Source organism: Triturus cristatus, chromosome 5_2 (assembly GCF_964204655.1).
Source record: "Triturus cristatus chromosome 5_2, aTriCri1.1, whole genome shotgun sequence".
NCBI lineage: Eukaryota > Metazoa > Chordata > Amphibia > Caudata > Salamandridae > Triturus > Triturus cristatus.
Window position 1 is genome coordinate 171,125,726 of NC_140588.1, and position 26,699 is coordinate 171,152,424.

Here is a 26,699-nt window from a genome sequence, read left to right on the forward strand (position 1 = left end):
CTCTGGCCACATGTAAGCCCCTGGTAAATGGTACCCTAGGTACCCAGGGCCCTGTGACCAGAGAAGGCCCCTGAGGGCTGCAGCACTTATTGTGCCACCCTTAGAGGTCCTGTACCCTGACACACACACACTGAGGCTGAGTGTCTTGGTGCAGAACAAAACAGAGAGTCGACATGGCACACATCCCTGTGTGCCATGCCCACAAAACACACTGCCCTGGCATACCTCAGTCACCCCTCTAGCTGGGTGCCCATTGCCAGTGGTGTGAGTACAGGTGCATGAACCCTGTACCCCTACAGTACCCAGGTCCATTCCTGGGCACTGTAAGTGCAGTGCTGCCATTAAGAGTACATGGTGCTGGGAGGTCGTCATCACGAACTCCACAACACCATTATGGCTGCACTGAAGACTGAGAAGTTTGATTTCAAACTGCTCAGCACATTAAACCCACACTGATGCCAGTGTGGGATTTAATGTAAAATGCACAACAGAGGACATCTTAGAGATGCTCCCTGAACCTAACCAATAACCAGCGTCCTGACTGAGAGGCTGCCTAGGCTGCCACCCAGCAGACATGTTGCTGGACCCCTGGGCAGAGAGCCATCCGCTCTCGTGGGTCTGCAACAATGCACGTCCTGGGCAAGGTGCTAGGTCTCCTCCCCCAGGATGGTCAGGGGAAGCTTCAAAGGCATGCCGCCCTTGCGAGCTTCTCCAGGTCACTTGCTGTACTCAGCAACTGCCCCCTACCGGTTCTGACCCCCACTCTGCCGGGAAGATCGGCGGGAAAACCTAAGTGAGGAAAGGGGGAGTGCCAGCCTCTGCCAACCCCACTCCTCAGGTGGGGGAGGCGAGGTGAAGCACAACTCCGGGCCCCCTCCATCTTGAGGATGGGGAGCCCTACCCAATCAGGACTAGGCTCCTGCCCCCCTCCCACTGGAGAGTGGCAGGATAGGGGATGTACCCACCCCGGGAAGGGACCCATTGGTCCCTGACCTTCACCTACCTGTAACACCCCTAAATTTAGTATTTAGGGGCACCCTGAACCTTCCTTCCTCAGATCCCGATTCCGAAACTACCAAGAATAACAAGAAGAAAGAAGACCTGCCGTGCAGCTGCTAACAAGAGGACGACACCAACTGACTTGGCCCCAGCCCTACAGGCCTGTCGACCCTCGAACCTGCTCCTGCTAAACCCTGGTGTCTCCAGTGGTCGGCAACCTTGAAAACCCCGGAGGACCTGACTGCCTTGCTCCTCTAAAAAGACTGGGACTCCCACGAGCAGTGGTTCTGCTCAAACAAGCAACAACCCCTGGCGCCAAGCCAGGAACCGCGAATCCAGCACACTCTGCACCCGCCGAGGCCCGGCCTGTGCCTGAGTGAACAAAGACCATGAGGACGTCCCCCCAGCGACTGTGACCAAGTATTGAGCACCCAAGGACCCACCTCGACGCTCCTGATGACGCCTGCAGCCTCACAACCAGGGACCTCCCCAACCGCGACCAGCTGAGGGTAAGATTTCCCGATGCCAAAAGACACCCCTGCACCCGGCGCCCTCCGGCCCCCTGTGCCCAACTCCTGGGTGCCTACCTAACCTACAGCTCCCCAACTTACCTCTCGAAGTGGTGGTCGCACCTGAAGAATCTCCGTCCCCGAGCTTGCAGCCTTTGTTCGTCTTGCAGTTTTCCCATTGAAATACATTGAGCGCCCGACGGCTCAAAAGCACCCTGCACCCAGCCGCCAGAGTGCCCCTGGAAGTGCAGCATCTATCCTATTCTACTTCCCCACTTGCCCTGTGTAAGTGACCAGGAGCTCAGCTCCCACAGCCGCGTGGCCTGCCTGCAAGCAGCCACCAACCAAAGGCCCCCAGCCCGCCATAGGCTAACATTGGGCCTACTCTCTCTGCACCCGGCTGCCCCTGTGCCACTGAGGGTGTAACAACTGTACCTACCTGACCCTGGGAGACCCCTGAGTCTATGCCCAGAACCTTAACTCTTCCAGTCGAGTACTTACCAGAAAGTCGATAACTCACTTTTTCTCCATAGGGTAACATTGACTGGTTTTCACTTGGAATTTCTTCTACGTGTTGAGTTTTGAAACTTTGAAATATTCACTAAAAATCACCCGATCAACGAAAACAAAATTACTCACCTGTTATCAGGAGAGATCCCAGTGCTGGATCTTTTTGCCCAGCACTGACCCTACAAAGCAATTACAACTGTGATTTTTCAATAACCAAACTTTCCTCGGTAGGATAACATTACCTGGTTTTTACCAGAAATTCTGCTGTCAATTTTTTAAACATACAAATATTCTTTAAAAATCGCCTGTGTAACAAAAACGATTTCTTTCAACTGTTTACAGGAGATGCACCAGGGCTGAATCCAGGATCCAGCCCTGAGTAAGAAAAGCCTATACAAAGCAATTGATATTGTGTTTACTTTAAAATTCCCATTGAGCTCAATGTTATAATTGTGTTTAACTTGTGTTGCCTATTGCAACAACTGTATCTATTGCATTTAAAAGTCTATTGCTTATTGAAAGTATTTAACTAAAGCATATCATTCTGAGAAAGTATTTTGATACCTACTTGTGGTTCTAAAATAAAACAATTTTATATTTTTATATACAAAACAATTGGCCTAGAGTTCAGTTCTTGAGTGTGTGAGACCATTTACTGACTGAGTGTGTACAACAAATGCTTTACACTGTCCTCTGATACTGCCTTACTGCTCGACCAAGCTACCACTTTGGCGAGTAAGGTTATATCTAACTTTAGCCTCTGCCAAACCTCTGGGGACTGTGGACTCTGTGCACACTGAACCTTACTTTGGTGCAGTATATACAGAGCCACTTTCTTACAGCCGGAACGAATAGCAATCGTGCCTCTTGAACCTGTTGTGTAAAATCTGGGTATATGGACAGTTCAGTCCCTTCATACTGCAGGATCGTCAGGTCTCATGCTTTGCGCAGCATCCCGATCCCTATATTTTAAAAGCCTTGCGATGATGGGATGTTATTTCTCCTAGATCACACTTCCAAATCTCTGCCTTCGCTTGTAGGTAGTGTAGTATTTTGTCAATCTTCTTATGTGCCGTCGATTCTGCAGTTATCATGTCTTCAGCATCGGATACTCTCCTCTCCACTGTATCCAGTCTCACTGTAATTTTGGCCAGCCTCTCCATCATTCTATCCATTCTGAATGAGAAGGCATCTATTGTCCCATCTATTTTTATCAGGCTGCATTGCATAGCTGCGAGTATCTTCTTCAGTTCAGAATCCATGGAGGGATCATTGGTCTCTGATCCCGATTCTGTGGCATTCGTGTCAGCCCCTCGCAGCTTGGGAGTCTTGCATGATTCAAAGTGGAGCTTGGGCTGGGTCTTGTCCGTCTTGCCCATATTGTGTCTTGGCTATCTGGTATCCGTGTTGTGACCAGTGCAGTGCACCGCAGTCCCCCCCAATTGTTGCTACAGAAGCAGGTTTCAATGGGTCCACCAAGACTTTGCTTCAGGTTAGTTTATGGCACCAACGCTTTTCTAAGCACAGTCACATTGGGGTGTGGAACGGTTAAGGAGCCGCAGGCCACTGGCCCACTAATTCGCTACCGTCGCCAGTCAGCCAGTCACACCTCTCAGTCTATATGAGGCCACCCTTTCTATTTGGTATCTGCAAGCGTGGGGCAGAGCGACTGAACAATATTCATAGCGTTATGATGACCAGTGCAGCGCACCACAGTCACCCCTGATCGTTGTTATTACAGATGGTATCAGCGGGATACGCAAAGGTTTCTGCTTCAGTCTAGTTTATGGCAGCAGCACTTCCCTGAGTTGAGGAACATTGGGGAGTGGTGCTATTAAGGAGCCGCTGGCCTCTGGCACACTGTTTCACCACCCTCACCAGACAGCCAGCCACTCCTCTCTACCCATGCAAGTCTGCCCTCTCCTGTTCCTTGATCTGATGGGCCGGTGGGCTCACCCCCAAATGCACACGATGCACTCACCATGAGCCCTCTCCGCTATGTCAACTTCAATGGCGCTAGAGCAGCTGTGGCTCCACTCGCAGGAGTTATATAATCGGGGAGTGCGCACACTGCCCTGCCATCACAATGCTCCCTGAACCATAAAAGCCACTCTGCCACCCCAAAGCCACTTGCACAGAGCTCCCAGGGTCCCGCTGCAGGCCTCACTTCGGTCCTTTCTGTGGTGGGCACTGCGAGCCACGCAGCACCCTTGCCCTCTGCCGCGGTGCCCCATTGTCTGCCACTGTGCCTCTGTCTCTCGCTGGGGTGGTCCCATCCACCTACCATGCTGCTGTCTCTGGGAGTCAGGTTCCCACCCACGGTTTGCGGCAACAGGGTCCGCCTCACCGCTCATAGCGGCTTAATCACATATGCAGCGCACTGCGATGACTGCACCACTAGGCCCGGCTCATACAGCTGGCCTCACTGCAGATTCGAGGAGCGTTGCTAGGTCTTTTTTTTTGCCTCAGCAGGCCAGTCCCCAGCACTACCGTGTGTATGGCAGCCCACTTGTTTTTATTTAGTGCATTGGATGAGAGGATTGTTATGAATGGTTGGACGGGCTATTGGAGCTTCACTCAGTCGCAGCCATCTTGGAGCCAGACAAGCTACACCACCACTTGAAGACATTTTGAGGAACACGATTGACAAAGAGAAACTGAATACATATGATTAGGCTGAGATGAGATATTTAAGTAAAGAATCAGCTAGATAGGCATGCGAAGCTCATGACAAATTTAAAAGATTGGCTGAAGAGTGAGGAATTTACATAAATAAGAGGAAAGATTTGCAAACACATTTCAGAATGGTAAAGGATAATAAAGAAATAAAGGAGATGAAATTACCATGTTTAAGACTGCACGTTAAAGAATTACTGAATGGCACCAGAGAATGGGGGAAGTTGAAGAAATTCATGGATCAATGGACCAAGAAAGAAGGAGTGAAAGGTGAACAAGAAGTAGACAGCAAGGGAAGGTGAAGAAGACATGAGTGTAAGTGAGCCTGAAACTAGTGTGATTACTGAATTCCCATTGAGAGAAGTACAGTTAACATTGTCTTATAGTCTATCCAGCAATGCTTTTGTTAGTCTTTTTCATAATCAAGAGTTTTTGTCACCATATCTATCATATTTCAAAGCCAGAATAACCTCCTTTTTCAAAAAAATTCAGGGAATCATATGACTTATTCAAAATATTTAAAGATTGTACAAATTAATTTGGAAGATAGCAAACCTAAAGTGGGCATAAATGTAGTTTTGGTGAAGAAGAGCAAGAGTTTGTTAGGGAACATAATGAGGAGAGAGTGAACATTTTGAAAGATTAGAGAAAAAATTGGAGGTGAAAAGAAATTTTAGAAATTCAAATGTGCATCCGACATTAAGAATGGAGGATAAGGAGAGGGCGTGGCTAACTGCAGACAGGAATGGCCATAGGGTAGCCGAGCTCCGCTGCGCCACTCCCGCAAACATGCGTCCAATATTATCCGCCCTGGCCAAAACTCGCTCCTGAGGGGACGAAGACACCTCATAGTGTGTGGTCTACAAGCGGACGAAGTTTGAGCGATTTCGTAGTGGGCCGATCAAAGCTACAGCCAGCGCCGGCTCTTACTGCTGGGGCCGAGCCGAAGAAAAATGACGCTTCCCGGCACAGGAACGGCACACGAGGCCGCGGTTGCGGCCTGGACCGCGACCACCCTGCAAGTGAGAGCGGGCGGCGCTGCGAACCCTGAAAGTGTGTTGATCAGGCGCCACCTGAGATCCTGACCAAGGAGTGCACGGCGAGGGGTGAGTGAGGCCCGAGTACGAGCCGAGACGGTTCCCTGCTTTAATTCGACCGGGACTCCGACATTGGCACTGATTTACACCGCGGCCCTTCCTCATCACGGCTGGTCATCCCTGAGGGGCCCATTGGGGGAAGCATACGGACCAGAGGACCAGTGTGTCCACAGAGCACCTGTGGGCCAGATTGAGTGATTCCCGTGTGGTCGAGCGGACAATCAGGGGAGTAGATTCCCGCCAAGTTGGACAGAGGCCTCGGGGGAGCAGCGGGGCCCAACTGGGGGCTCAGACTGAGATGAACCTCTCCTGCGAGTGTAGTACGGGGGATCCTGCGGAACTTTGGTCCCGTTTTGCAGCCGGGAGTGGAAACCAATGGGCGGCCATACACGACCCATGAGAAAGGGTGACTTCAGAAGTGGGCCTTAAGAGTACAGGAAAAGCGTGGTGGCGCCTCTCGGCCACATACCAAGCAGACGCTCTTATCTGTCCCAGCTCCAATTCCCCTAAAAGTCACTGCAGCGTCGGTCAAGAGGAGGCCGCATCTGACCCTGGACATACGGCACAGTCCTGTACCCCCAGCGATTGCCTGGCAAACATTCTGGCTCCATCGCGCCTAACTTGGGCAACATTGGCAGTAATATTGGATAAACGATTGGGATTGCACCCACCAAACCCGACAGGCTGGGTAGAGGAATTCACCGCAGGCGGCAGTGAGTAGTGGGTGCGGCTGGATCTCCCATGTTGCCCCCTGTGGGAGACAACATGGCGACGGGCCGCAGTGGTAGACCGGCGACTCAGTCCAAACTAGACAAGTTCGCGTGGCAAAAACAGCAGAGTAATGACCACAGAGCGGCTGTGGCTCATACTGACATGACCGAACCCACGAACAAAGACCTCCTTGCAGCAATCACCGCAGTGCGTACCTCCCTAGAGACTCGGATCGATACGGTCGCCACTGAGGTGACCCTGATAAGGGAGGACATGAGACGGATGGCAGAGCGTGTAAGCAATGTTGAGGCTACTACGGCTGAACTGGGGACTGACACCGCCCTCCTAAAAGAGTAGGTTTCAAAATTACGCACCTGTCATGACGCCATGGCCCTACAACTGGATGATTATGAAGGTAGGATGGGGCGTAACAATGTCCGTATTCTTGGAATTCTGGAGCGGGCGGAGGGGCAAGCAGCGGATCTCTTCGTAGAGGAACTCATCTTGAAGCAGCTTCAGCCACGTGGCCTGTCCAGGTGCTTCTCCATTGAGCAGGCCCATCGGGTGCCTGGGGGAGGTCGAAGCCGGGGACGCCCCCCCACCCCCCTGGCCACTCTTGTCTCGCGTATTTAACTTTCGTGACCGGGATGTGATCCTCCAGACTGCCCGGACGGCCCCCCCTTTGACAATCGAAAACAGCCGGGTCACATTCTTTCCGGACTTCACATCGAGGGTCCAAAGCAAAGGCATAGCTTCTTGGAGGTGAAACGGGCCCTCAGAGATCAGGATATCAAATATGCCATGATGTTTCCAGCTAAACTCCGGGTAGAATCTGAGAGCAAACTATGGTTTTTCACAAGGCCGGAGGACGCCTGGGACAGGCTCGAAGGCTGGCGAACCGCTGGCAAGAAACAACTCAAGTCTCCGCCTGCAACAACCGGACAGGGCGACTGCCGACAACAACGACGTTCCCATCCACACTCGGATTCAGACTCTCAGGGACCCATGGGGTGACTATGAATACTGATTTGTGATTATACACTAATTGATGGCCCACTGGTTCTTCCTACCTAATTGGGTGCTATCGTGGTTTCGATTGTATTAAGTTAGACACTTGGTGCCTGTCTGGAGCCCCTGAATGCCACACGATTTTGAGCTTTCGACAACATGGTTATATATGGTTTTGTCGTATTAAATACAATTTGTACCCCAAGAACAATATATTGCTAAAGCTATGCCCAAAGGGTCTAGTGGCCGGGACGGATTTTTGGTCTTGAACATAATGATTTTCTGGGGTTGCTCACGTTCCCGATGTTGATAAGGGTGGGCGACAGGCACTCTGCAAGTTGGAGGGAGGCAGGGTGGGGGGGTTTCCAGGTTGGATGGGGCGGGGGGTTTGTTTCTCATGTTTCTTTTGTTTTTCGCATTGGTTCGTCATACCTCTTGGCATATCAATATCATGCATGTCCCTACAATTTGCTATACATATGGACACTGTAGGTGCTGCCCTAGTCAAATTGTTGCCCTGTGCCGTGCCTGGCGGGGGGTCCCCTACTGTCCTTTCGGGGTGGGGCTATCTGAATGTATGATTTCTGTATCGCAAGTGTTTGATGGCACCTGGTACAGGACTTAGAGTGGCCACTTGGAATGTGAATGGACTGGGGGACAAGATCAAGCGGGGTATTGTTTTAAGATATGTTAAAAGGCAAGAACTTGATTTGGTAATGTTGCAAGAGACTCACTTGGTCGGAAATTCGTGCATGGCCCTGAATAGGAAGGAATACACTATGGTGGTACATTCAGGGTTTTCGTCTGGATCTAGGGGAGTGGGTGTCCTCCTCCGAAGGGGTTGCCCATATATTACGCACAACACATGGACCGACACTCTGGGCAGGTTTTCGACCTTACAGGCATGTGGGGAAGGGCGCACCCTGAATATAGTCTCCATCTATGCCCCCCCAGGTCTACAACGGTGTACACTACGAGACATTGGGACGCTGTTAATGGAACTACCCATGGGAACATTAATACTGGGAGGGGACTTCAATTTAACGATGGATGGCTCTAGGGATCGTCTTCCACCCCGAGATGACCCGGCACGAGGCTCGCAGCTCCAAGAGTTTGCCAACGCCCTGGGTATGGTAGACATATGGAGGTGGTTGAACCCCACACACACCCACTACACTTTTCAATCGGGAGCACATGAAAGTCACTCCCGCATTGATTATATGTTCACCCACGGCCAAGAGATGCACTATTTCAACGAGGCCCGCTGATTGGCACGGAGAATCTCTGATCACTCACCCCTTTTAACGATTTTCGGCCTGTCACGGACCAGGCAATCTGGCTCTATCAAGATACAGCCATGGGTGCTCAAAATTCCTCACATTAGGGAGGCCCTCTTGCAGGACACTGACTATTATTTCGAAGAGAACGTGGGGTCGGTAACCTCGGCAGTGACGATCTGGGGGGCGTTTGGAGCGGTAATTAAGGGCAGAGCACAATCCTTGACAGTGGGGCATCGAATTGAGCGCTCCCGAAGGGTGGTCGAATTAGAAACAGACATACTAGCCCTGGAGGCAGCCATTTCGCAGGCCCCAGATCCCGACACACAACATACTCTCAACATCAAGCGACAAGATTACAGACAGCTCCTATTGGAGGAAGACACAATGCGCTCCTTGACTACCACGCATCTAATCTATGAGCAGGGTGAGTGTACAGGCAAACTCCTGGCTTGGTTGGAGCGTAAAGAGCAGGCGACACGATGGGTCCACGCGATTGCTGGCCCCAATAAGGTGCTCATTACTGCTCCTCAGGGTATCGCAAATACGTTTGCCTCTTATTTTGAAGACGTTTATAGGGTCCCGATGCTTCTCAGGCCCGCTGTCGGCTGATTACTTGCCACACTCAATATGATGTGCCTTTCCCCGCAGGATAGGGATGCCTTGGAGGCAGACATTACTGTGACAGAGATTCAAAAAGCCATAATGGGGGTATGCTCCGGTAAAGCAATGGGCCCTAAAGGACTTCCCATTGAGCTCTTCAAGCCCATGTCTGCAAAATTAGCACCCCATCTTATGGGCCTATATAACGAATGCTACCAGTCTGGGCTCCTTCCTGCGAAAATTCGTACTGCGGCTATAGTGATTGTACACAAGCCCAACAAACTACTGGAAGAATGCAAATCGTACCGCCCAATGTCCCTACTCACAGTGGAAGCTAAAATCCTCGCCAAGCTCCTGGCCAATCGACTCCTTCCTTATATCACCGAGTTGATTCACCCAGACCAGTCCGGCTTTATGCCAGGTAGGAATACAGCCAGAAACCTACGGTGAGTACATGGGGCCCTGGGGAGAATCGATTCTATAGAAGAGGAAGAAATCCTGTTATCCCTTGATGCCACCGTGGCGTTTGTGCCATCGAATGGGACTTCCTCTTTGCTGTGTTGAGTCGCGTAGGATTCGGTCCCCGGCTGATTGGCTGGATTAAACTATTGTTTACTCTACCCACTGCATACGTCACTGTTAACAATCATCGCTCTGGCACTTTCCCCCTCCATCGGGGCAAAGGACAAAGCTGCCCACCGTCCCCACTTCTTTTTGCCCTAGTATTAGAGCCACTTGCAGTTTGGATCAGGGGAGACCCGGAGGTGCGGGGTTTTAAATGTACACATGATCACGAGGATCGCATTTCCCTTTATGCGGACGATATCCTCCTCTACCTAACTTCTCCAGCGCGTTCGCTGCGGAGAGTACTTCATATATTTCATATTTTCAGAGCGCATTCGGGGTATCGGATAAATTGGTCCAAATCCCAGATGTACGTACTGTGGGGCGAGCCCCCACCCAGCCCAAGGGGATACGAGATACCAGTAGCCACTCACGGCTTCCGATATTTAGGTGTATTTGTAACCGCAGACACTCAAATCTTTTTTGAGCGAAATCTTTTGGTGCCTCTCCAGCTTCTAAAATCAGATGCCAAACACTGGCGTTCTCTCCCTCTCACCCTCCCGCGTTTTCTCTATGCACTCCAAAATGCTCCATACCCAATCCCAGACTCTTATTTGCCCAAATCAACAGTGTGGTGCGTGGATTACTTTGGGAGGACCGTCCGCCTCAAATTGCTATGAAGAAACCTACCATGGGATGGTACGACGGGGGGATAGGCTTGCCTGACCTACGGCTTTACTTCCAGGCATCCCAAATGACGGCAATTAACAGTTGAGTGTTTGGCCCATATGGCAATCCCAATTTCCGCACCGACCATTGGCTCATGGGATGAGGGAGCTACAACAGGGCGTTGTATACCAACCCCTGCAGACTTCACTTGACGTGCCGATGGCTCGTACGGTTGAAATATGGCACGGAATTATGAGGAGACTGGGTGGCATAACCGTCTAACGAAAGCAACTCCGTTATGGGAACCCCTGGGTTTGATAAGTGGGACACTATCAGAATCTCAACTGTGGGGGACATGTGGGTGAAGGGAAAGCTGGCCACATTCTCTGACTTCCAGACTAAATACCACCTAGAGCCCTCGGAGACGTTTAGGAATCTCCAAATCAGGCATGCCATCTCCATGGCCTTACCTAAGGGAACCCCTCTCCCTGACTCTTCCCCATTGGAAGATCGGTTAATATTAGATCCAGTGGAGCACAAGGCTATCTCCCTAACGTATAAACAATTGGTAAATAATCGCACTGACCCGATGCATAAGTTACGTACTAACTGGGAATCTGATCTGGGTGCTATAGGAGATGAAGATTGGAAACTCACATCTCATTACTCCTTCTTAAATTTCATTACCTCTCATAGTCACTCTGTCAGGTTTACAGGACTATTAAAGGATTACAAAGTAAGAATACTATATTTAAGTGTTTTAATAAATACACTCCAGGACACAGGTAGGATAGTTCACTGACTCTTTACTGAATATTATGACATTGTGGGGGGTGGGATGGGGTAAACTATGCCAACAGCATAGTACCTTGCAAAACGTTTAAAATTAATTCTAAGACACCTGAAACTTAATGCTTTAAGCATGCTCACCACTGATTTTATTCACTCTTTGCCTGGCTAGATTAAGGTGGTGCTACTGTTCTGTGGACATTCATAGTTGCCAAGTATCCCCATGGCAAAGGTCTCACTTTAAGTCAGTCCTGATCTTTTACCAGACATCACATTGTATTTTGAGACTTGAAATGTTGCTATTAACATTGTGTCTATGGTTCAAAAACCCCAGCAGTAAATTGAAGTTGGGTGAAAAGCTAGGATTAGCTGAAGGTATCACACTTAACAATGCAACTCCTTGCAGCTATGCATTTTGTTGATAAGTGGAATTTCTTGTGTCATGTTTTCACTTTGGTCCTATTTGCATGGCGACGGCACTCTTTTCCCAGGTACCTGTAACTATACCTTGCACTGAATGTTTAAAGTCTGGTGTGTTCGGCAGGTGACCTGCTATCAATTTTGACCCATTAGAAAAGTGAGTTGAGGTATCAAAATGTTTGACCCATTCTGTGTCTGTGTCTGTGGGTAAATGTGATGGTACATATTGGCCACAATTGTTTCCATATTCCATATATTTCCAGATTCGCTAGTTTATAAAATAATTAGATCAGACCTAAAACATTGTCTTAAATCCTGCAACCTTACTCCAAGCACACAAAACTGGAGCAAAAAAGTGACATTCCTAAACAAAAAAACTCAAGCAAATTAATCTGAGACTGGTCTTTCTTGCTACTTCCTTGTATAATAAAGTTACTTTGTGTTGGCCCCTTCAGAAAGAAAAAAATGAAATTGTCTAATTTTCTCTCACTTTCCTTTATTTGAATGGCATTTTAGTTTGTGATTGTGCAGGTGTTTATCAGTGTTATTATGCTTATACTGATGAGGGCCATTTCCCTTTTGGTGGGGATTTATCAGTTATTATAGGTTTATACCTAAAACAAGATAGCCTAATTATGTTTGTTGTAAGACTGGTTATTGGGCCTCATAATTGGGTGGGAAGTTGTTACCTTGCTTTGGTATTCCAAAGGGTTCACTTTGTAAATAAGATGAATGATTATGTTGGTTTGAAAAGAGCATAGAATGGATTTGGACAAATTGTGTTAGATTTGTTTGCTGCTATGATTTAGTCTATTGGAGTGGGTGTGAATTAAGTGAAGAATTGAAGATTATCCGTGCTTGTAATTTGCCTTGCTTCTAGTACTGCCAGAGCATTAACCCACACAAATAATGAGTTAATTGCAATACGAGCTATGATTATGCAGAACCACCTTGCACTAGACATCCTTCTTGCGAAGGAAGGCAGAGTCTTTCGGGTTTGAGGGTAAAAGAGTTCTGTACCTTCTTTGTGGCTAGCAGTAAACGTATGAACACGCATGTTAATAACATTACTGACATTTCTCAGGAAGGCAACGTTTTTGGGGAGTATGGCTTGTGGGAATCAATGGGTTCTTGGTTTGGTGTGATTGCAAAGGGCTTTAGAAAGGATGGTGGTTTGGTGGGAGGCATGATGCTTGTAATATTAACTCCTGTAATCATTGTGCTAATTTCTCTAATAGTTCTTTTTCTTTTGTTTAAATTCTTTGAACTAATCATTTCTAAAATGGGTCTAAATTGTGAGTGCAAGTAGAAGGAGTTAACAATTTCTAAGAGGAAGAGAAAGAAAACAGAGTCGTGAAATATCAGAGAGTTGGTCTATGATCGACATAAGATGTTAAAAGAATTGCGACGCAAGAGATAGAAAGTCATGTATACTGTATTATAAATAGTTTGGGTATTAGTGATGATGGAATAAGGGTAGAAAATGAGGCAGCTTTTACACTATTAGAATACAATATACATTAATATGAGTCACTCTGCACAATTATTCACATGTGCATATCGGTATGGGGCTATTACAATTAAAACAAAATCATTATGATGTGTTAAAGTATGTTTTTCTGGCTTAGGCTAACAGGACATCAGTTAAGTCTGGAGGCCATCTTGTTCAAAATGGATGCTGTATCATGATATTCATTTTGTGATTTTATTTCTCACCAGACACCACGTGCAGCAAGATGTGGATTGTTTATTTCTGAATTACGTTGTTTGCGAAGAGCCCGGTAGGGTGAACCCTTTTGCTACATTATACAAGGTCTTTTGTGTCTGCACGTTGTATTGCATCCTTTCACAATGACTCACTGTTGCCCAAGTAACTAGTTTGTTCTAAGACCTCCGGACGATATTAGGTCAGAAGGGACAAATCAATGTTCATTTAGTGGGTTAGTGCTAAGGTGATAGGGAAATGTGACAATTTAAAATGAAAAAATATGCTTTTGAGCAATGATCACAGCCCGTGGCTTTGCAGTTCGTACAATTTGTATGCAAGAAAACTGTATTTAAACCCTTGAAGTTGGGGGTGAGCCAGAGACCTTTCCTGGGCCTCTAGGGATGCTGTCCAACGTCTTACTGATTTTGCTGTACACTTGAGAGTTGACATTTATGTTTGAATCTGATGGCCTTCAGGGCAAATATCTTTTATGTAATTTAATGAGATTACTGCTGCCTCTAAAATGTACTATTCTCTGTATTGTACCTCTACATGTTATAACTTTTGTAATAAACCGTCATGATTTTCAAATTTCCAATATCAAAGCTCCAGTCCTTTCTTATTGATTGTAATTTGAAATGCTGTTTTGAATTTTATCTCTAGGGGCACACTGCCTCTGCCTAGAAGTTAACACCATCTCCAAACCACCCAGTGTTTGGGCTCGCTACTGTAATGCAAATTTCATAAGACATTCCTCGGCCACACTAGTATCTCAAACTTTTCTTCTTCTCGATTGCTGTCCTCATTCAGCTTACAGAGATCTCTGTGAACTGTTTTAAAGTATGAAGATTTTTGAGAGATTGTATTACCATCTCATCAAGCCGGGACCATTGAGCCAGTGCTGTCAGTGATCACTTATGGCTGTGGGTCATAATTTAGTTTGGCCTCAAGTCTTAAAAAGTCCAAACTACCTTGAGACTACTGTGAAGATTGAGCCTTTTGTTAGCATATGCTTTTATTTTCTTTGGCAGTAGTGTCATAGAACTGAATGTCGTGATTGATTTTGGGACCAGGATCCTTTACAAAGTGTGAAATGTTTGTGCAGATTTTCCTTCCAACCATAAGTTCAGCAGGAGATCCATTAGTTTTACTATAAAAGTGTCTCTGTAGTCACAGAGAGTTTGGCATAGCACTTCAAAGATGGGGCTGTTGGTGGCTTTAGGGACTTGGAGTGCTTTGTTGAGGGCATCCATAAGCACATAGCTATCCCATTGGCTTGTGGCCAGAAGGGTATGATTTTCTATGTTTAAAGCCCAGTTTAGTAGCAAACTCTTTGAATTCCTATCCAGATAAATATCCTTAGTCTAATTGTAATACTGCTGGGAAACTGAATGTGGAGGAGAACTTGTTAAGGCTGGGTGTGGTACAGAGGTGCTGGGTACAGCCATGACTTCTGTGAGTTAATGGATCATATCTTGGATCCTTTGTATAAGGTGTATTTCACATTGAATTGCTTGTCTGTGTTGGCGCATATCTATGCCTAAGCAGATCTTGCCTCCTGCTTGTAATTTTGGCACCAGAACAATTGGTGACACTTAAGTGGTGGGCCCTTTTACCAGTTTATTGGTGCTTTTTCTTTAAAGTTTTGGAGTTCTTCTTCAACGTGCTTTTGTCTGCTGAAAGGAATGTCATAGACATGCTGGGCAACTGACAAGATAGTCAGTCTCATCAATGTGAAGTTGAATTTGGCAATAGTTTAATCTGCCAATGCCTTGAAAAAGAGCAGGAGAGGGCTTTCCAACACTTAGGGTCTTATTTATATCTCAGCGAATTGATTACTCCGTCGCATATATGACGGATATGCCATCTGCGGTATTACGATCGTAATATGGCGGACTGGATGTCCGTCATGTTTGTGACCCTCTGCCAAGTTTTAAATCAGACATGAGTTGTTTCTCCAGAAACCTTGTCAAATATTTGACAAAGGACATTCAGGAGCTCTAATTTGATTTAAACACAAAACACAGTGCCTGCTGTGGCCTCCACAACATAAATGTCTATCTTAAGGGCATGTATGTCATGCATGATTGGAGGATAGACTATGCCCAGACTGTTAGAAATTGGATTTTTGGCAGGCTAGGGCATGTGCCAAAGCCAGGCAGAAACCACCACTCTAGTCAGGATAAGGGAGTTACACTCCTAAACAACCCCTGCTCACCCCCTGGGTTGCTTGGCACGAGCAGTCAGGCTTATATTAGAGGGAGTGTGTAAAGCATTTGCACATAACCAACAGTAATACAGTGTAAGCACTACAAAACGACACCACACCAGTTTAGAAAAATATCCAATATTTTTATATACAAGACCAAAAACAATAAAAATCTACAATACAGTACTTAAAAATCTACAGTTATCAAAATACGCTTTAAAAACAGTTCCTTGATGTCGATAGCTCCGTCCGGGGCTATCACGGCGTCGTGAGCAAACAAATCCAAACAGTTCTGGCTGACCGCAGAGTCGAGGGCCAGCTACAGTGTCGGGAAGACCCGCAAAACAGTACCTTTTAGAAATACTGGGCGCCAGCGACCTCTCGTTGAGTTTCCGAAAACACTGCATCCGCCGGCGTCGGTTCCGGAGGTCGGTGCAGGAGTCGTCGGGGCCCTCGAAGACACACGCGTTGCAGGTCGATCTCCTCTCTGTTGGAGTCAGGAGCGCTGGCGTCGGCAAGCGTCGTGTGCTGCGGTGCGAAGTGCAGCGGTGCGGCGACTCGGTGGCGGCGTCAGATGGCGTCGTCGGTGGGACCAGGGTAGCGGTGCGAGATGAAGGCAGTGCTCGTCACGGTGCTGGCAGGTCACGGTGCAAGCAGCGTCGTCCTTATTGCTGAAGCGCTGTCATCGGCTGACGAACTGGAGTCAATGGCACCAGCGTCGGTAGGCCAAGACTGCGGTGTGGGATGAGGGCGGTGTGTTGTGTAACTTTACAAGCAGTGCCCTCGAACCACGGTGCAAGCAGTTGCGTCGATTTCGGCATGGGGCGGCGTTGTCGGGGATACCAAGGTGTCGTTGTGAAGCCAGGTGGTGCGGAGTGCGGTGCCCACAGGTCGCAGTGCAAGCAGCGGCTTGGAGGCGGCGTCAGCAGGCGGCGGCGGTGAGACCAAGGTCGCGTTGCAACAGTGCCCTCTGAGTTGCTGTCAGGACACGGAGTCGGCAGCGGCGTCGTAGACATCGTCGAGTTGCTTTTCCTCTGTTGCAAAACAAAACACACAGTCCCTAGTGCTGCAGGCAGAAGAGCTTGAAGTCTTTGTTGTTTCTGTGACTTCGTGAACAGGGGGCAAGCTCTACCTCAAGCCCTTGGAGAAACTCAAAAAGCAGATTGCAAAAAGTTCTGTCCAGTCAGAAGCAGCCACTGCAGGCCAGCACAGCAAAGCACACAGCAAAGTGGTAGGTCCTCCTCACAGCTTCTCCAGCTCTTCTTCTTGGCAGTCTTCTTGATCCAAAAGAGTTCTAAAGTTCAGGGATCTGGGCCCAATATTTATATCCCAAAATCTTTTGATCTCTTAGGCAGAGTGTGTCTGAGCCCAGCCAGAACCAGTTCTGCCTTCTCTGGTGTGATTTCCTGGCAGGATGTGGAGACGTTATTGTCAGGGGCAGACCAGGCCCTTTGAGGTGGAAGGAAATCTCCTCCCCCTTCCCCCATCGCAGCCCAGGTCTATTCAGCCCTTTCCTGACCCACCTAGACTATCTGGAGCCACTCCTGCTGCCCAGCCTTCTGTCATCCAAAACCCAGACAGGCAATCCACATTCCAGCAGAGGCACACGGGATGACTCAACAAGAAAATACCTACTTTCTAAAAGTGGTATTTTCAAACACAGAATGTAAAAATCACTTTTACTAAAAGATGCATCTTTAGATTCTGAGTTCAGGCATACTACATTTTATTTTCCTACCTAGTTCCCAGGGCCGGTTATGTTTATAAGATGTTATAAACAAACTTCCCATTCTGTCCTATGGGGAAAAGGTAGCCTTGCAATAGTGAAAAACGAAATGGGCTGTAATTCACTATCAGGACATGCCACACACACCAGGGCATGTCCTACCTTTCCCATGCACTGCACCCTGTCCACAGAGGTACCTTGGACCTACCTTAGGGGTGACTGGCATATAGAAAAGGGAAGTTTAGGGCCTGGCAAGAGGGTGCACTCGCCAAGTCGACATGTGAGTTATCAACTGCGCGCAGACTCTGCAATGGCAGGTCGGAGTTACCTTTTTAAAGCTACTCACGTGGGTGGCACAATCAGTGCTGCAGACCCACTAGTAGCATTTGATTTACAGGCCCTGGCACACTCTGTGCACTTTACTAGGGACTAACAAGTAAATCAAATGTCCAGTCATGGAAACACCAATCCATATCACAATTTACACAGAGAGCATATGCACTTTAGCACTGATTAGCAGTGATAAAGTGCCCAGAGTCCTAATAAAGCCTGTCACAAGATGTGGTAATGGTTTGGGAGTTCCTGAGTGAACAATAGTTTCTTTGACGTTATTTGTTTCTCCAGGCAAGCCCTCTTCTTCACTCAAACCTTTTGAGATTTAGTAGGCAGTCTAAAGATAAAATAGACTTGTTTAATCGGTACCTTTGAGGAGCTTTTATCAATTTGTTTATTGTGGTTTTTTTTTAGCTTCTTGCACTGTCTTTTTGTGGACTGAATAGTGACTGCAGGTAGCAGTCTCGCTGGAACAGGACTTGTAACGCACTTGCTTGAGAGCGAATTAGTGATTGAGAGGGTTTGATATTCAACCGTTATGTCACACCGAACCCAACAAAGGAAGTAGTAGCAGAGGGCCCGGTGGCTATATTTTTGTGTTGCTCACCAATAATTTAAATCCCCTGTTGTTTTTGTTTTTTTCCACTTTGAAAAACTTTATGTATATCATCAAGTATTTACATTCTTGGGAGTAATTGTAAGTCATCACATAACTTGTTGGCAGCAAAATGTGTGAACAGTTATGGCAATAGTAATACATGACAGTCAGGTTGATACTTTACGCACATTCTCTGTAATCAGACATGCTTAATGTTAACATGGAGGGCTTCTAGATACGGTGTTATTCCATTATGGTGTGTGTTAATAATCGCACCAGGCTATGCAGCCCAGGCCATGTGAAATGCCCAGGGTTAGTCTAGCTACGAGTGAGTGTGGAAACTGGTGTGCCCTGAGGGCTGGCTAAATGATATTCAGTTCTTGGTTGTGGGAGGGATCAATCCCCTTTCTCTAGTGTACGTCACCGTGCTCAGATTACCCAGTGCCATGTACAAGTGGCAACAAAAAAAGTGAGGTGTAAGGGTTTACACATGATCGTGCCATGAGCGTAGCCCTGCCCACCACCCCAAGATGCCCCCTGCCCTTCTCATGACTTGCCCTCGGTCACAACCCTCCTGGAGCATGGTGTCGGTGTCCTCAGCATCCTCCTGTGTCCTGGGACTGCTGGGAAGATTGGCCGCAACTCCGCTGTATTGCTCCTCTCTTCCTCGGTTCTGGTTTTCACCGGTAAAGACACCACCTCACACTGAATATCACCAACCCGGGACTCCTCATCTCTTGCGTCATTGCGTCCTGTCAGACTCTCTCTCTCCCCGTCTTGCACACTCCCCCCTTTCTCCAGAAGCGGCACCCTGTGACTGACGTTTTCGCGACACGGCTGGTATGCTGCTGAAGTCGTCCGTGAGGCACACCATATTAGCAATCTTGACATTTTGTGGTGTGACGGCTACCCTATTTCACACTTCTTGGAGCAAAATGTAAAAACCAAAATTTGTAGTACAAATTTTTTTGTCTTTTAAAATTTTGCGCTCTTAAGAATTTTGCACATGGGGAAACCGCCCCTGTGATCCAACCCACACTACGCTACTGTTAGAGGTCACTGTGTCTAACAAGCATTGATTAAGCCAGAAGGTCTTGCCTATGCAAGAGCTATTAGTTTTGCCAATGTCTTATAGCCATGTTGTAGGCAGTGTGGCTTTGCAGCATGGCTAAAACTAAAGTTACAAACAAATGCTATGAAACGGTCAGCCCTGGATGGGCCATAGTGCTTTTTTTTCTTCTGGGGGGTGGGGTTGGGCAAGATGGACTACGGGATGGTGGAGGAAGGGAACTGGCAAAACAGACATTGGGAGAGAGAGTGGGAGGGAGGTAACGGGATGGTAAAAAAAAAGTGCTATCATGTGGTCAGTACTGGCCGAATCATAGCTCTTTTTTTGTTATTGCAATGGTGGGGAAGTCAGCACAGACAATAGGAGGATATGGTTGAGAGGAATGAAGCAACACAAACAACAGGGTTGCAGGGGTGTCCAAGGATAAGAAGCAACAGGAGTGGGGGGAGTAAGAGGGGAAGAAGCAACAAGAGCACAGTGGGGTTGGAGGGTAAGAAGTAACAGGTGCACGGGATGGAAGGGAAGGAAGAAACACAGCACGGATGGGAGGGGAAGAAGCAACACAGAGCAGGGGTGGAAGGGTACGAAGCAACATGAACAGGGGGATGGGAGGGGAAGAATCAACATGGACAGGAGTGGGGTGGGAGGGAAAGAAACTACACGGTTAACGGGTTGGGGGTGGAAGGGGAAGGGGAAGAAGTAAATAAAGAAAATAGTACCTGAATCACAGTGTAAGCAGTGGATGGACAGCGGAAAGACACTAATCAAGCTAAATCAATCAGTAGTTGGTCCATGCTCCAAAAGAAGAGGAAGTGCAGCTGGCATGTGCTGGCCAATTAGAAGGTAGCAAAGAAAAGTGACAATGAAACCTATGAATGATAAACAATGGGCGGGCTCAAAGCCCTTTATAGTAAATATTAACCCTCGCAGTGACAGTGAATGCTCTGTCAGCAAAGGAGGAACATACATAGAGAGGGGTTTAGGTCAGTTCCTTAAAGCCATTGCTTGTTGGAAATGTCTGGCACTTTTTGGACCAGCTTTCATTTCAGCATAGAGAGGAGCAATGGGCCATCTACCTTCTGCCATTGGTTTGATGGAAGTGTTGTTCACGTTTTTCAGTCAGTCCACAGGATGGCTATTGAGTGCTTAAATTGTCAGTCATCATGACTGATGCCATTTTTCCTTTTTCTTGCCTGAGTAGCCACAAGAAGCAAAGGAATGCCTCGCTGGTGAGATGGAACAATGCCTCTTGCCTCTCCATCTGCCCTCCATATTGTGGGCCTGAGGGACTTTGCTTGTGCATATTTCCCCCAGGTGATGCCATGGTGTGCCCAGAGCACCCATCGCCATCCAACTGACGCGCGCTCATGTGACCATGCTCCTCTGCCTGGCTTTTGGATAGCACCTGCTGCAGGTTAGGTTTCAAACGACATGTACTGCAGTCGAGTCACCTGCCCATCTGTTCCTATCAGAATCTGGAAGGTCCTAACGCTGATTTTTGCAGCCACCATGGTACTTAGGGCACCACGACCACTGCTGCTGCCTATTACGCTACCTGGCTCTGTTCAGTTTCTGTAGTGCCCCCCAGCACCGACAGTGCATACCGCCTGTGCTCCAAATTCATATTGATAATGGCCCTCAGGCACTCCACATTTAAGGAGTAAAGACACTTTGCCTTAGTTTTAAAGCACTTGCCTTTGTTGTTTGAAGAGTAGGAATGAATACACACAATGCCACCTAGCAGTAGTTACTGACTTAAAAATCAATCATTCCCATGAAATTGTTTTTCATTAGACTGTGAACAGTTTACACAGTTTAGCGAGCAGGGAGCTCACTAAGGGCCAGATGTAGGTGACCAAATGGCAATCGCTAACGCTGAAATTCGCAGAATTTCAGTGTTTGCGATCGCTAATAAACCATGTGAAATGTAGAGGCAGAAACACCAATTTGCTAAATAAGGAATTGCTAAAAACAACGGAAAACAACTAGCAGTTCCTTATGTAGTGAAAATGCCACACCGACTCACTATTTAGCGATTAGCAAATAAGAAATCACTAAAAGAATTCGCTAAGCAATGTGCATAAACTCGTTATTACCGAATCCTTAAAAAATCGCAAATTAAGAGTTGCAAATTACCACGAACTCAAAGCAGGTGGTAACCAGGTGCACAGCATATAAACAGCCCCAGAATGCATCAGCCTGAACACAATGGCAGCCCTCTAAGTCATTGTAAGGCGGTTAGAGATACGAGCTGCAGCACAAAGAATCTGGAGACAACAGGAATGCGTATACAGATTGCGCATCACCTTATTCCAACTCACAGAGGCTGAAATCCATGAGAGTTACAGGCTTCACCCAAACACCATCCTGGACCTGATACGGGACCTGCACCCAATCCTGGAGCACCAGATATCAAGGGCACACGCAATACCTCCACATGTACAGGTACACTGTTGCCTGCGCCTGCTGGCATCCGGCAGTTACCAGGGGGTAATAGCTGCGGCAGGTGGAGTCTCACAGAGTTGCCTGTCACGTTTCTTCAATTCATTCCTGGATGCCATGTTGCAAAGGATGCCACACTATATCCAATTCCCCAGAACACAGGCAGAACTGCATAAGACAAAGATGGACTTTTATCGGAAGGTCCAGTTCCCACATGTCATAGGGTGCATTGACGGGACACATATACCAACCTGCCCCCCCTCTGCAACTGAGTACATCTACCGCAACCGCAAATCCACACATTCAATCAATGTACAGGTTATATGTGATGCTTCTCACATCATCACCAACATAGTTGCAAAATTCTCAGGGAGCACGCATGATTCCTACATCTTCAGGAACAGTGGGATCTATACCCGTCTTGTTGGGGGTGAATTTGGAGAAGGCTACCTGCTAGGTAAATCCATGTGACACACCCTGAAGCATACATTTGATGCAACGATTGCTGACTGTGAATAATTTTCCTTTCTTTTACACTTAGGTGATAGCTCATATGCGGTGCGTGCTTTCATCCTAACTCCATACCTCAACCCATCTACCCCAAGTGAAAGGAGATATAATGTGGCACATAAATCTATGTGCAATGTGGTGGAGCGTACATTTGGACTCCTCAAAAGCAGGTTCCGCTGCCTCCACAAAAGTGGAGGTGCAGGCAGTACCGGCAGTACCGGCCCCTGATCTGCTGCAAAATAATAGCTACATGTGCCATGCTGCATAACCTTGCCACAAAGAGGAGGACACCCATGGAAATCAGTGAATCAGAGGATGAGGATGAGGAATGTCCCCAGCCACAGCACAGCGCTGCAGGTGTCGCAGCTGCACCAGATGGGAGACAGAGACGGGCAGAGATCACACACAACGTTTAATTGACCTTCAGTCAGGCAATTGGACAGCACACCGCAACACTATGATGGCCTCGCAGTGCCTGGTCAAGCCAAACATGGCATAGTAACTCCACCATGCAACATCCCTACTCCCATCATTGTGTCAAATGGGTTACGTCACCCACCACACAATGGAATGTGATGGCAGTGCTTATCTTCTGCGCCCACGCGCAGCACTGCTGCATTCAGCAGGCACACTGTCCTCCCCAGTGCTGTGTCCTGCGGCTGTGTCCTGCGCCTCCTGGTCTCCTGTTATGGGGGGTGATGCTGCTGCGGCTGGTTGCCTCCTCACTCTCAGCCCCATCCCCCAATCCTGTGGCAGCAATTTGGTTGGTCTGAAGCACCTCTAAGGCACTGGTGACTGTTACCAACCCCTGAGTGACATCACAGCTGCACTTGGCCATCTCCAATTGCATGGCCACCGAGCGCCTGTTGAGAACATGGGTGGCATTGCACAGCCTGTTAACTGCCTTAGTGTACCCTTCCAGTCTCTGTCTGGTCCTGCGCCTTGCACCATGGTCGCTATCAATCTTGCTGCATAGCAGCCTAACAGCATCAGACATCTCCCTCATGCCCTCAGCCACGGTGTTGTTGAGGCAGTATATGGCCTCCTTCATATCGTTAATATTTTTATTGTTTGCCACCATCTGGCGTTGCACTTTAAGTATCTTCCACTCCAGACCAGAGAAGACACTGGACTCCTCTGCCTCAGGACTGTGTGCCCTTTGTCGGTGTCTTTGTGCAGCTGTGTTGGCAACCTCCATGGGGGACTGTGTTACAGATGCGTGTACATCATCATCCTGCGGGGTCTGTTGTGCTCCCTGGCTCTCATCCTCTGTGCCCTCCATCTCCTGGAGGCTACCCACTGTATATCTCCTGGCTCGTGGTGATGGTGGTGTGACGTCAGTAGGTGATTGGACATCCTCCTCCAGTGTATTTTGCTCCCTGGAAGCCTCTTCTGTCTCCCCTTCTGCAGCCTGGCGCGATGTTTCGCCTGTGGATACAGGATGTGCTATTACTCGCTTGTTTGGCAGCATTTGCCTACAAATACATTTCATGACTGCCAATCTAGCTGTCTGTCCCCCGCTATATTATCTATTGATGTGTGTGACATGCATATGCCTTTTGTGGACTGACTGATATGCTATTACTACATCTCTCATGATGTATTGCTGATTTTAGGCAAAACATGGTCTAGAGTGGGATTCATGCAGGGGGATTGGGGTTAGGGAGGGGGGCACAGCATGCTGTGCATGCATCTTACCTTGTCTATTGGACCCTGTGGCTCAACTGTCCACGTCTTCAATGCCACTGACGCTCTCCGGCTGGAGGGTGGACTCCACCATTTGTTCCAATACAGTCGGCGCAGGCGCTGTTGATGTCCCCCCACCTGTCTTTCTGGCTTGTTTGAGCCGTTCGGCCACCCTCTCCTTGGCACGTTTCCAGAGATCGTACCAGCGCTTCTTGAGGTCCTCTTTTGAGCGATGGGGGACGCCGATGTCACTGATTTTCTGCTGGTTCATTAGCCAAATCGTCAGTTTTTGTGACTCAGGGACATGCAGAGATTTTTTCCCGAAGAGCTGGTCGTGATCCTTCACCGCCTCCTCTATTAGGACCTCCAACTCCCTCTCACTGAACTTGTGTTTACGCTTTCTTTCTCCAGCATCCTTCCCCTTCTCCTGTGAGTCCATGGTTCTGTTTTGGGGTATCAGTTAGGTGGTAGCTGTGCAGCTCCTGTGCTTTTGCTCCTGCTCCCTGCCTCTCCAACAGCTTCAGGAACAGTGTAGCTGCATGGGTGTGGCCACTTCCCGGTTGTGAGGTCATCAGAAAGCACAGGATTGGCTGATTCACAGCGTTGCGATTTTATGAAATACTGGATTAGCTAATTACCAATTCAGTAATATGGAATCGTAATACCGATTCGGTAATGAGGATTCAGTATTTTTAATATCGAATTTTACCGAATCGCTAACTTTTAGCGATTTTTTATCTACATCGCATATAACGAGTTCTTAATAGCGAATCTGTAAATTTCGCTATTAAGAACTCACTATTTTGTTTTACCTACATCGGGCCCAAAGTCTCCTCAATTAAGCTGGCTGCCCTTGTTTGTCAAGGGACAGTTAGACTTCCAGTAGGACAGATTGCGTGTGCACTCTAGTGTTTCAGGCTAAACGTGAACAAAGGGGCAACCAGGAAGGCGATTTGTCATGTTGTAATCAAAACTGCTGTGTTCGGACAACATACCATAGCTGCCCAAACCTAGATCCTTTTATATAATGCTGCGCTACATCTTGGTCTCGCACACTCACCTGTGATAAAAGATGGCTTTGCCGATTGGCCTGTATCAGCAGTGCACACGCGAAGCACTGATTATCAAAGGAAGGCAGAGATGAAGACCGCACCATCTTACTCACAGCTGCTGGCCCACGATCCATGTAAAAATCGCGTCCATGGCATTCCCCGGTAACTTCAGTCTCTGTCATTACCACCACACCACAATTCAGTTAGGACAAAGGTTTGTTTGTGGAGAGTTAGCAAAGAAGACTTAAGTAAGCTAGTGAGGTAGTTGCTACAACTGGTGGTGAAGCATAGGACACAGAAGGGTCAGCTTTCGGTAGATGGAAATTTTGTCATCAGATGATACAAGGGTTGTAAAAAAACTCCTTAATATATTGTATTTGTCCCTCCTGCAACTGGGAGCTGGTAATATTATCTCTTCTGGTATCCTGCAGCTGTCCTCTGGGAAATTACCCTCTAGACATTCAATTTTTAATGCATGGGCAAAGTGGGCTCTGACCCAGGGACCCAGCCTTTCAGAGGGCCCCCTAATAGAGCCAGCTCTGTTCTGCACAGTCTTGCCCTAATGACCTTGAATATTTTTTTAATAGTTTGTTTTAAATACTGTTTTCCTTTAATTTACTTTTAATGTGGGTAATGTGTGAGAGTCCAGTCCAGACATTTTGCAGAGAAATGTGTTTCTTTCATGCAACATCTATAAAAAGTTTATTTTAAATCAAAACTGAACCTCACATATGAGAAATGAAGGGTGCCACAGAGATTATTTGCAGAAATATTGGTGAGGTGCCGCTGTGTTAGAATATTGAAAACACACATCAAATTTCCCTAACAATAACACGCAAGCACATTTAGAATTTGGACGAGTGTCCCTGTGCACTGCCAGTGACTGGCCAAAGAAGGAATGAAAGAGCTGAAAATGGATCATAAATTCAAAGCTGTTCTGAACCCTTAAGATGTCCCTGTTCAATTTGTACCTGAGTTGTTACTGGATCCAGTTGCAGATATAGTTTTTTTTTAACATTGGACTATATGTGTAAATCAGAAAAATCCAGGAAGCAAAAGACAGCACTGGTCATCGATAACCTCTTGCAAGATACAGCTGTAAGCAACAGGAATTTTCTTTACAACAGTTCATGTCATTTCTAAACTCCATTTGCTACCAATGACTTTCTGTGCATTGCATCCGAAATTGGTTAGTTAGGTCTTTCCGCCATGTTAAATAGACAGGATGAGGTGCTGTATGCACTGAACAATAGATACACCCCAGAAAGTACTCCCCTTTTACTTGAATAAGAGAGGAAATCGCCACTAACTATTTCTTCTGGAATTTGGCACGATTTGGTGTGGGATCATGCCATTTCACAAAGAACGCACGCACTTGGAACCGCACTCAACCCCATGCATGTTGAAGTACAAAGATGCCAGCATTCTCGCCAAAGTAAGGGTTGTGAGGGGCCTGGCCTGCCACCAAGTACCTCTGGAATGGCCAACCGTGCCCAGTGCCATCTGTGCAGCTTTAGAGGGCTAGAATATGTGC